The 10,056-nt window shown below is 40.2% G+C and overlaps 2 protein-coding genes and 1 non-coding gene across 4 annotated transcripts in view; 1 reads left to right on the top strand and 2 right to left on the bottom strand.

Moving 5' to 3' along the window:
• Positions 1-10,056, top strand: part of LOC125831588 (pentatricopeptide repeat-containing protein At5g01110-like) — an 809,602-nt gene that overhangs the window by 134,863 nt on the left and 664,683 nt on the right. The gene's annotated exons all lie outside the window — the stretch shown is intronic.
• LOC125831646 (uncharacterized) overlaps positions 1-10,056 on the bottom strand; it is an 831,707-nt gene that overhangs the window by 664,451 nt on the left and 157,200 nt on the right. The gene's annotated exons all lie outside the window — the stretch shown is intronic.
• LOC125831789 (small nucleolar RNA R71) lies at positions 6,190-6,296 on the bottom strand. The gene has a single exon (XR_007443197.1). It is a non-coding gene; the product is annotated as a small nucleolar RNA R71 (small nucleolar RNA).

Raw genomic sequence — 10,056 nt, 5'->3', positions numbered from 1 at the left:
GGACCTGGAAAAAATATTTGAGGTTATGCACGTTACCGATGCTGAGCGAGTAGAACTAGTTGCATATCAACTGAAGAATGTTGCTAGGACTTAGTTTGACCAGTGGAAGAAGAGTAGGGCCGAGGATTCCCTAGTTATGAGTTGGGCTTGTTTTGAGAAGGCCATCTTTGTCACGCACCGAGCTACCCCCGATACGTGGACACGAGACCTAGGATTACAAGTGACCCCAAGCTAACCCTGCTGGCATGACATCAGCATACTAAGAATAATAATAACTGATGCAGAAGCTAATCATAAAGTAAATCTGAAATGATTGGGAATACCCATACTAAAACTTAATATATGAAGTCTGAGAGTTTAATACAAAAGAAATATCAAACTCGAAATACTAAGCTGAATCTAACTATGTTTGAAAATAGCCTCTAATTGACTAGAATTGTTGGGATATGCCCAGCTAAGTCTAGTAAAATTGAAACTAAAAGACTGAAAACTGAAAGATAACATGACTATTGTCCTCGAGGAATGATGACTCACCACTGATGCTGCTGAACTAGAGATCGGGAACCGATCTAAGCGTGATTTGGATGCTGAGAACCTGGACCTACATCACGAGAAGATGTAGCGCAGAGTATGTGTCAGTACTTGAAAGGTATTGAACATGTATGATAGAGTAAAGCTGAAATAAACATATAACTAAATAGGCAATAAAGCGACAGTATAATTTGAACATGATATAGATACTAAATACTGAGCTAATGGAATGAAATGACCAAATTTATAACATGCTGAGATTGAATACTGACCGTACTGAAATGTGGTCAATGCAATAGAGTCTGACTAAACTGTGGGAGCTACTAATAATCGACAATAAAACCACATGAGATAAATGTGGAGTCTGATGTATACGCCCCATCGAGAGGACCCAATATACCCTGCCAGAGGTATAAAGGCATGACTGGCGTGATCACTAAATGATGCCTACATAAGGGACTTACAACCTACGTGGCTCGTAGTTCTGGGACAATATGGGTGACTGACCCTAATCCAACTCGGTATTATGTTAATCCCAATAGATTAAATGATTTACACATTATGATTGAATTTCTGTAATATACTAGATAGCTCAAAACTAACATGCAACTGACAATGCACGTTAATATACTGATAATGACACATTCAAGACTGAGGCATGTATATCTGAAGTACTTAAATATATGACCTAGCAAGTGTAATTCAAGAACTAAAGAACTACATAGCTAGGGTTCTGAAATTCATGCAAGAAACCAAGTAATAACATGATAATCTGATTTGGAATATTTAAATAACTAATTCATGAAAATCTGCTGAAGTTCTAGAAACCCTAGGTCTAGTTAATAATAGTGAATCAAGAATCTGACTGAATACTAGGGACCTAATGGGCAAAAGGAACCCACTAGTGAAATCCAACATACTTGGTGATGAATTCCACGGAGAAATCTTTTGATTTTGGAGCTGGAACTGATGGGATCCTGTTGTATTCTTAAACTAGGGTTCTTGACTTCTTTCTCCTCTTACGTTCTAATTTTTCTATGTTATGAAGAATGATTTGACTTAGGTAAGTTCTAGTTATGTTTCTAGGCTAAAACCAATCAAAACCACGTAGTTTAGGGTTAAAACTATGTAATTTAGGGGTCCAACGAAATAGGAAAAGACCAAAAGACCCCTGACTTAAACTGCAGGCGGGGTTGACCACGGCCACTTTCATGGACCGTGAAAGGGACCAGGGACTGGTTGTGGTCCTTGGCCAGTAACTACTAGTCTGGGGGTCTGTCTTACGAGCCTTACCATAGCCCGTGTGAGGGACCACAGACCGTGAAGGTCCTCATGGTCCTCACTTGGGCAGAGGTCTGGTGGCTCAGGATTAGGGGTCCACTGGCTAGGCTTCTATAGACCCTCCCACGAACCGTGTGGAGGACCACAGACCGTGAAGGTCCTCGTGGTCTTCACTTGGGCGTGATGGTCTAAGGGACTGGCTAGGGGGGCTACTGCCTTGACTCTACGGATGCCACCACGGCCTGTGAAGGATCCCATGGTCTGATGTCTGATCCTAGTGGGATCCAACTCCCCACCACGGGCAGGTCAACAAACCGTGGATCCTATCACGGTCCGTGAACCCTGCAGTGGTTCACTGCTTCAGGAACTTTTCTGCTTTTTTTCCTAGGCCTGGTTTTTGAGGTATTACAATCTTGGGGTATTTCTTTCCCCGAGAACTGAGAGAGGCCAAGGTACCTAAGTGTTCATGAGTATAGCTTGAAGTTCACCCAACTTTCCCGATATGCCTAAGAGATGGTTGCGGATATGAGAAGCAGGATGAGTTTATATGTTGCTGGATTGTCTCTTCTGTGGAGTAAAGAAGGCAAGGCTGTGATGCTAATAGGTGACATGGGTATAGAAAGGTTGATGGTTTATGTGCAGCAGGATGAGGAAGAAAATCTAAGGGATAGGAAAGAGTTTAGAACAATAAAGTGAAGACAGTGAATGAGTCTGGGAAGCAAAGAAATAATGTGAACCGGTCTTCTTTTCAGCAAAAGCAAAAAGGACCTACTCCATCATCTGGTAGTGCAACTGCACCAAGAAACAAAGGTGAGTACAATAGTAAAAAATTCCCAGCATTTCAGAGCTAGACCTGCACAATCTCAGGGTAGTGTGGCACAAGGAGGTAACTGGCTCTTGTATGTGCTAAATATGGTAGGACCCACCCATGTAAATGTCGCGATGGCTGAACAGGTTGTTTCAAGTGTGGACAAGAGTGTCACTTCATAAAGGAGTGCCCTAAGAACCGACAAGGTAATGGAAATCAGGGCAATAGAGCCCAATATTTCATGAGTTGCTCCACCAGACGGGGCTGCACCTAGAAGAGCTACTTTCGGTACTGGCGGAGGGGCAAACCGCCTTTATGCGATCACTAGTCGTCAAAAGCAAGAGAATTTTCTGGATGTTGTCACTAGTATGATCAAAGTCTTTACTATTAATGTTTATGCTTTGCTAGACCCAAGAGTGAGTTTATCTTTTGTGACTCCTTATGTTGCAATGAAATTTGATGTTCTTCCTAAGAAACTTTGTGAACGCTTTTGTGTTTCTATACCTATTGGGGAGTCTATTCTAGCAGAGCGAGTATATCGTGATTGTGTCATTTTCATCAATCAAAAGAACACCATGGCTGATTTAGTTGAGTTAGACATGATAGATTTCGATGTCATTCTAGGTATAGACTGGCTTCATGCCTATTATGCCTTCATTGATTGTAGAACTCGAGTCGTTAGGTTCCAAATTCCTAATGAGCCAGTTATAGAGTGGAAGAGTAGTTCAGTAGTGCCTAAGGGTCATTTTATTTCGTACCTTAAGGCAAGAAAGTGTCCGAGTTAACTACTTTAGTGTTGAGATACCTCATATTGAGTAAGTTCCAGTTGTGAGTGAGTTTCCAGAAGTCATTCCTCATGATCTACCCGGAGTCCCTCCTGAGAGAGATATAGACTTTGGCATAGACATTCTTCCAGATACTCGTCCTATCTCTATTCCGCCATATAGAATGGCACCTGCAGAGTTGAAAGAGTTAAAAGAACAGTTGAAAGATTTCCTTGATAAGGGTTTTATTTGACCAAGTGTCTCAGCTTGGGGCGCTCCGTTCTTATTTGTGAGGAAGAAGGATGGTTCCCTTAGGGTGTGTATAGATAACCGTCAGTTGAACAAGGTTTCCATCAAGAATAAGTACCCTCTTCCAAGAATTGATGATCTTTTCAATCAGCTTCATGGTGCTTCTTGTTTTTCTAAGATAGACCTTAGATCAAGCTACCATCAGCTGAAAGTAAGGGAATGTGATATTCCAAAGATAGCATTCAGGACCCGTTATGGTCATTATGAGTTTCTGGTCATGTCATTCGGTTTAACCAATGCATCTGCAGAGTTCATGGACCTTAAGAATAGAGTATTCAAGCCTTATTTAGATATTTTTGTTATCGTGTTTATTGATGACATTGTAATCTCTTTGAGGAATGAGAAAGATCATGATAGTCATCTCAGAATAGTTCTCTAAACTCTAAAAAATAAGGAGTTGTATGCTAAATTCTCTAAATGTTAGTTTTGTCTTGATTCCATGGCATTCTCGGGCCACATAGTTTCTGGTGATGGAATTGGAGTTGACACTCAAAAGATAGAAGCAGTGCAAAATTGGCCTAGACCCACATCTCCAACTGATATTAGAAGTTTCTTGGAGTTGGCTGATGAGTTCATGATTTGGACTCATTTAGGGCTTTATTTGGATAGATTTGTGTCCTCAAATGCTTATTTTGTGCTAACAAGTGATGTAAAACCATTGATTTTCAGACACATGGATTGAGGAACAAAGCAGGGACATAAATGGGAAATAGAGACACCACGAGCAAGAAAGAGAAGGGAAGGACAAGCCTGATGATCGTCTATGTCACTCGGCGATTCGCCAAGTTGCCACCCTATTGCCTAAATTTACAGAACTCTGAGGCTGAATTAGGGGTAACTTTGGCTAGCATCAGTTCCACTCTACGTTTCACCGATCGCCTCAGCGAAGGATGACCAGGTCGCCAAAGGCACTGATAAAGATCTAGATAAGTGCCGATGGGCGAGTGGAAAGGAGAAAGGGCATATCGCGAAATCACTCGGTGATCCCAATCTGGCTCACCTAAAATTATAGTAGCAGGACTAAGAAGAGGTGAAAAATGAAGGCGAGATGAAGGGAAATCGGTGAGTTGCCGAACAGTCGGCAAAGCACGACTTACCTCACCAATTGGTCCCAAACAGCTTCGCATCAGACTTGCATAAATTGATTTTTGGAGGAGAGAGAAGGAATTTAGAAACTTGAGGAACATCATAGTGAGAGTGAAAACACTACTATTGTGGACTTCAAGTGATTTTAGCAAGGTTTTTTATTGAAATTTTGTATTAGAGAAGATTGTATTGGATTTTAACTTTCAATTTTCATTTTTACCTAGCTATGAAAACATAGCAGATGTTGATTTTCCTCTTTTTGCTATGATTGGCTAAAACCCTCTCCTTGGGGTTTTGACTATGTGACCAATTGTTGAGTTTTACTAAGTGGGTGTCATCGATTTGTGAATAATGGTGTTAATTTGAAGTGGGTCTGAATTGCTGCTACGTTTTGTGGTCATCTTGCATGATTAGTGTAATTAAGGGTTGGGCATCTTCCATCTAGTGTTGAAGGTCGAGAGAATTCAGCAAAGATAAGGTAATTGTTCGAGACAAAATTGTTTTACATATAGTCCGACCTACTCACGACAATTTATCCCATTGTGAGCATCAATGTTCATCCACTAAGTTGAATTCAATAATTGGTTGGTCAATTCCCCAAGTGTTACCTCATTATTTGATCAATTTGTGTTAAGTGTTGAATTGGATTGAGAATTGCAACTTGAAATTTGAAGCTTAAACCAAAAAGGTGCAGTAAGTGTTCAGTTGAAGAGATTGTTGTCATATTTCTATAATTAAATTTGAAGGAAAAGCTACTCTCTGTGGGATCGACCCCAACTCATTTAGTTGGGTTATATACTGACTAGCAAATGTTGACACTTAGAACCAGATGAAGTGTCTTTGGAACGTTAATCAAAATGGCGCCATTGCTGAGGAGTAGTGTTACTTAGAATTCTTTGATTGAAGATTTGATTTGAGAATTGTTTGACTGTAGTTGAATTGGGTTAGGCTGTATTGTCTAGTGTTGGTTGAAGTACATTGAAGTAAAAATGAGTGAGGAAGAGGTGAACGGTAGTCAAGCAGGTCATCGGGACGGTATCGATGATATCAATAGTGTTTACAACCCATTTCATGCAAGCAAAATGGGTGCAATTTGCATACCATAAGCTGATTGGAATGCAATATTTGAGGTTACTGGCACGATTTTTCATCTCTTCAAAATGAGAGGACTCTATGGAGGGTTAGAGCACGAAGACCCGCATGAGCATGTAAGAAGTTTTACAGAGGTGTGGAGCCTGTTGTCATTCAAGAATGTGACACAAGAGTCAATCTGGCTTCAATTATTTCCACTATCTTTGACGGGGGAAGCTAGCAAGTGGTTGACCGAGTTACCGAACAACTCCATCACATCATGGTAGGAGTTAATTATAGCATTTAATACAAGATTCTTTCCCCCCATCAAAGATGATGAACCTCAGAGACGACATTCAAGGTTTCAAGCGACGAGAGGGTGAACCCATCCATGAAACATGGATGAGATTTAAGAAACTCTTCCTTAAATGCTCAACTCACGGGTTACCAAACGATTAACTACTCGAATATTTTTACCGAAGTATTGATTCAGTTAATAAAGGGGTGGCTGATCAATGGGTACGAGGGGGAATAATGTTGCAATCATTTGAGGTGGCTTCATTTCTTCTTGATGACATGACTAAAATAAATCAAGTGTGGTACACCCAAGAGGATCAAGTCTCTCTGTTTTGTTTTAGATTGACACAAGAACAACTTGATAAAGAGAGAGAGGGGGATGAAAACATCAAGAAGATGTTGACCAAAAAAAGTTACTACAAGAACATATGATGGAGAATGTGGAAACGCCAAAGGGGACATGTGGAGTGTTTAGACTTGAGAAGAGTTCTTTCTCTGGTTACTCAAGGCCGGGGGATAATTAAGGTTGGAACTCCAAGATATACGATGAGGGTTTCCACCCACGCTATGTACATCGGGGTGGGAATCAAGGTTGGAACTATCACAAGGGGGAAGAGCAAAGAAGACACTATCAAGATTGGGCCGAGTAAAGTGACTATTGGAGAAGGGAGGAAGACCATGAAGAGGACCACACTCACTCAAGTGAGAGCCCAAAATCGAAAGAAAGTGCAAGTAGTTCCCAAGTTAATGATTTTCTATCACGCATCCTTGATAAAGTTGAAGGTTCGGATGACTTGTTAAAAGGGATAAAAACTAACTTTTCATCATTGAACAATAAAGTGAACTCTCAGGCAGATGCAATCAAGATACTTGAAGGTCAGTTGAGTTTACTTTCTGCACAATTGAAACCAAAGATAACAATGGAAGATTATGATAGAGGGTTGGCTGTGGTTACTCGTAGTGGAAAGATAGCAATAGGCAATGAAGAAGCTCAAATGAATGAAGAAGACAAAGGTATAGAGGAAGAAGAGACACAAAAAGATATGGAGAAACACAATCCCACCCCAAAAGTTATGCAACCTTTACCCAAAATATCACCTCTCTTTCCCCAACGTCTCAAGAAGAAGAATGAGGATGAGAAGTTCAAGAAGTTTTTATCGGTGTTCAAGACTCTATCAATTAATATCCCTCTCATTCAAGCATTGTTAGAAATGCTGGGTTATGCCAAGTTTATGAAGGAGTTAGTCACAAAGAAAAGGAGCTTGGATTTTGAGACCATTGAAGTTTCCTATAGTTGTAGTGCAATTATGACTAAGGAGCTGATAAAAAGAGAGATGATCTAGGAGCGTTCACCATCTCTTGCACCATCGGCATGCTCCAATTTGCTAAAGCCCTATGTGATTTGGGAGCAAGCATCAACTTGATGCCATATGTGATCTATAAACAACTTGGGTTGGGAAACCAAAAGCCACAACAATGAGACTCTTGATGGCGGACCTATCAATTAAACATCATGTGGGGATACTAAATGACATATTGGTAAAGGTTGAATGATTTATTTTCCCAGCTGATTTTTTCATTCTAGATTGTGAAATAGATGTTGAAATTCCCATCATTTTGGGAAGACCATTCTTGGAAATCAGAAGAGTGTTGGTGGATGTTGAGAGCGGACAATTGAAGTTTCGGGTGAATGAAGATGAAGTAACCTTTAATGTGTGTAAGTTAATGAAACACCCAAGTGATATTCACGTGGTCTCCATTGTTGATGTTATTGATAAGGTGGTGGCTAGTGTGAGCCATTTGCCACTTGAAGTCGTGCTTGCTAACTATGATGAGGTCAAAATTCAAGGTTACGAAGAGGTAGTAGAGGCTCTATCAGGTTTGGGGGGTATTCAAACACTCTGTTGAAGTTGGACATTGATTTAAAAACTCGAGAAAGTCCTCCTGCAAAGCCATCAACAGAAGAACCACCAAATCTAGAGTTGAAAGTACTTACCTCCTATCTCCAATATGCTTTCTTGGGGGTAAATAACAGTTTACCGGTGATTATTGCAGCTGATTTTCTTGATTGGTAGATAAAATTGCACCTTGAGATGTTGAGAAGGCATATTAAAGTTATAGGGTGGACTATCGCTGGCATAGTGGGCATTCCTCCTTGTATTTGCACTCACAAAATTTAGCTTGATAGTTATTGTAAGCCAAGTGTTGAACATCAACAGAGATTGAACCCACCGATGCAAGAGGTGGTGAAAAAGGAGATAATAAAGTGGTTGGACGAAGGTGTGATCTACCCTAATACATATAATTAAATGGGTAAGTATCGTACAATGTGTACCAAAAAAAGGAGGCATCACGGTAGTCCCAAATGAAAAAGGGGAGTTGGTATCTATGAGACCGATGATCGGGTGGAGAGTATGCATGGATTACCTGAAGCTAAATTCGTGGACTAAAAAAGTTCAGTTTCCCATGCCCTTTATAGATCAAATGCTTGATCGACTCTCTGAGAGAGGTTGGTATTGCTTTTTGGATAGGTATTTCGGCTATAACCAAATCTCTATTACTCCGGAGGACCACGAGAAAACATCATTTACATGCCCATATGGTACTTTTTCCTTCAAACGGATGCCATTTGGACTATGTAATGCTCCGGCTACATTTTAATGTTGCATGTTATCTATATTTGTTGACATGGTGGAGGATTCAATGGAAGTATTTATGGATGACTTCTCAGTTATGGGTGACACTTTTGAAGCATGTTTAGAGCACTTAGGACAAGTCCTCCAAATATGTGTGGAGACAAATTTAGTCCTGGATTGGGAAAAATGTCATTTCATGGTTAAGAAAGGTATAGTGCTTGGTCACAAAGTGTCGCAAAAGGGGCAGGAGGTTGACAAAGCAAAGATTGAAGTGATTGAGAAGTTACCATCACCAATTTCTATGAAGGGTGTTCAGAGTTTTTTGGGACATGCTGGCTTTTACCGGAGGTTCATCAAAGACGTCTCAAATATTGCACATCCTCTACGCAAACTATTGGAGAAAGAGGTGAAATTCCACTTTGATGATGCTTGCATGGTAGCTTTCATGTGCTTGAAAGAAAAAATGGTTTCCACCGCGATCATCATTAGTCCTAATTGGTTAGAATCTTTCGAAGTAATGTATGATGCAAGCGGCACGACATTAGGTGTGGTATTGGGGTAAAAACGCTACAAACTTTTTCACCCCATTTACTACGTAAGCAAAACTCTAAACAGTGTTCAATGTAACTATACAGTTACTGAACAAGAGTTACATGTGGTAGTTTATGAGTTTGAGAAGTTCCAGACATACTTGTTATGTACTAAAGTGATTATTCACACTGATCATGATGCACTGCATTACCTAATGGCTAAGAAAGATACCAAGACAAGATTGATAAGGTGGGTGCTTTTATTGCAAGAATTCGACTTTGGGGTCAAAGATACAAAAGGTTGTGAAAATCAGGTGGCAGACCACTTATCAAGATTAGAAGGAAAGGAGAATGACAAGCTAGAGATCGACATAAATGATGTTTTTCCCGATGAGCAGGTATTCACGATAACTCTCAAACAACCTTCTTGGTATGCTGATTTTGCCAAGTATGTAGTGTGTGGATTAATGCCAGACGAACTGAACTTCTACCAATAAAAGAGGTTCTTGTTCGATGTTAAAAAGTACTTTTGGAATGAACCATATTTATTTAGAGAGTGTGCCCATATCATTAGAAGATGTGTTCTGGAAGAAGAAGCCATTGAAATTTTCCATGCTTGTCATGTTTCACCAGTTAGAGGTCATCATGGTGGTGTACATACAACTGCTAAAGTTCTACAAAGCGGGTAATACTGGTCGTCTCTCTACAAAGATGCTCATGAATTTGTTAAGAAGTGTACTTAA

Source organism: Solanum verrucosum, unplaced genomic scaffold (genome assembly GCF_900185275.1).
Source record: "Solanum verrucosum unplaced genomic scaffold, falcon-dt-bn FXZP01000049.1, whole genome shotgun sequence".
Classification (NCBI taxonomy): domain Eukaryota; kingdom Viridiplantae; phylum Streptophyta; class Magnoliopsida; order Solanales; family Solanaceae; genus Solanum; species Solanum verrucosum.
The sequence above is the reverse complement of the archived record's forward strand: the minus strand, read 5'-3'. Positions and strand labels throughout refer to the sequence as shown.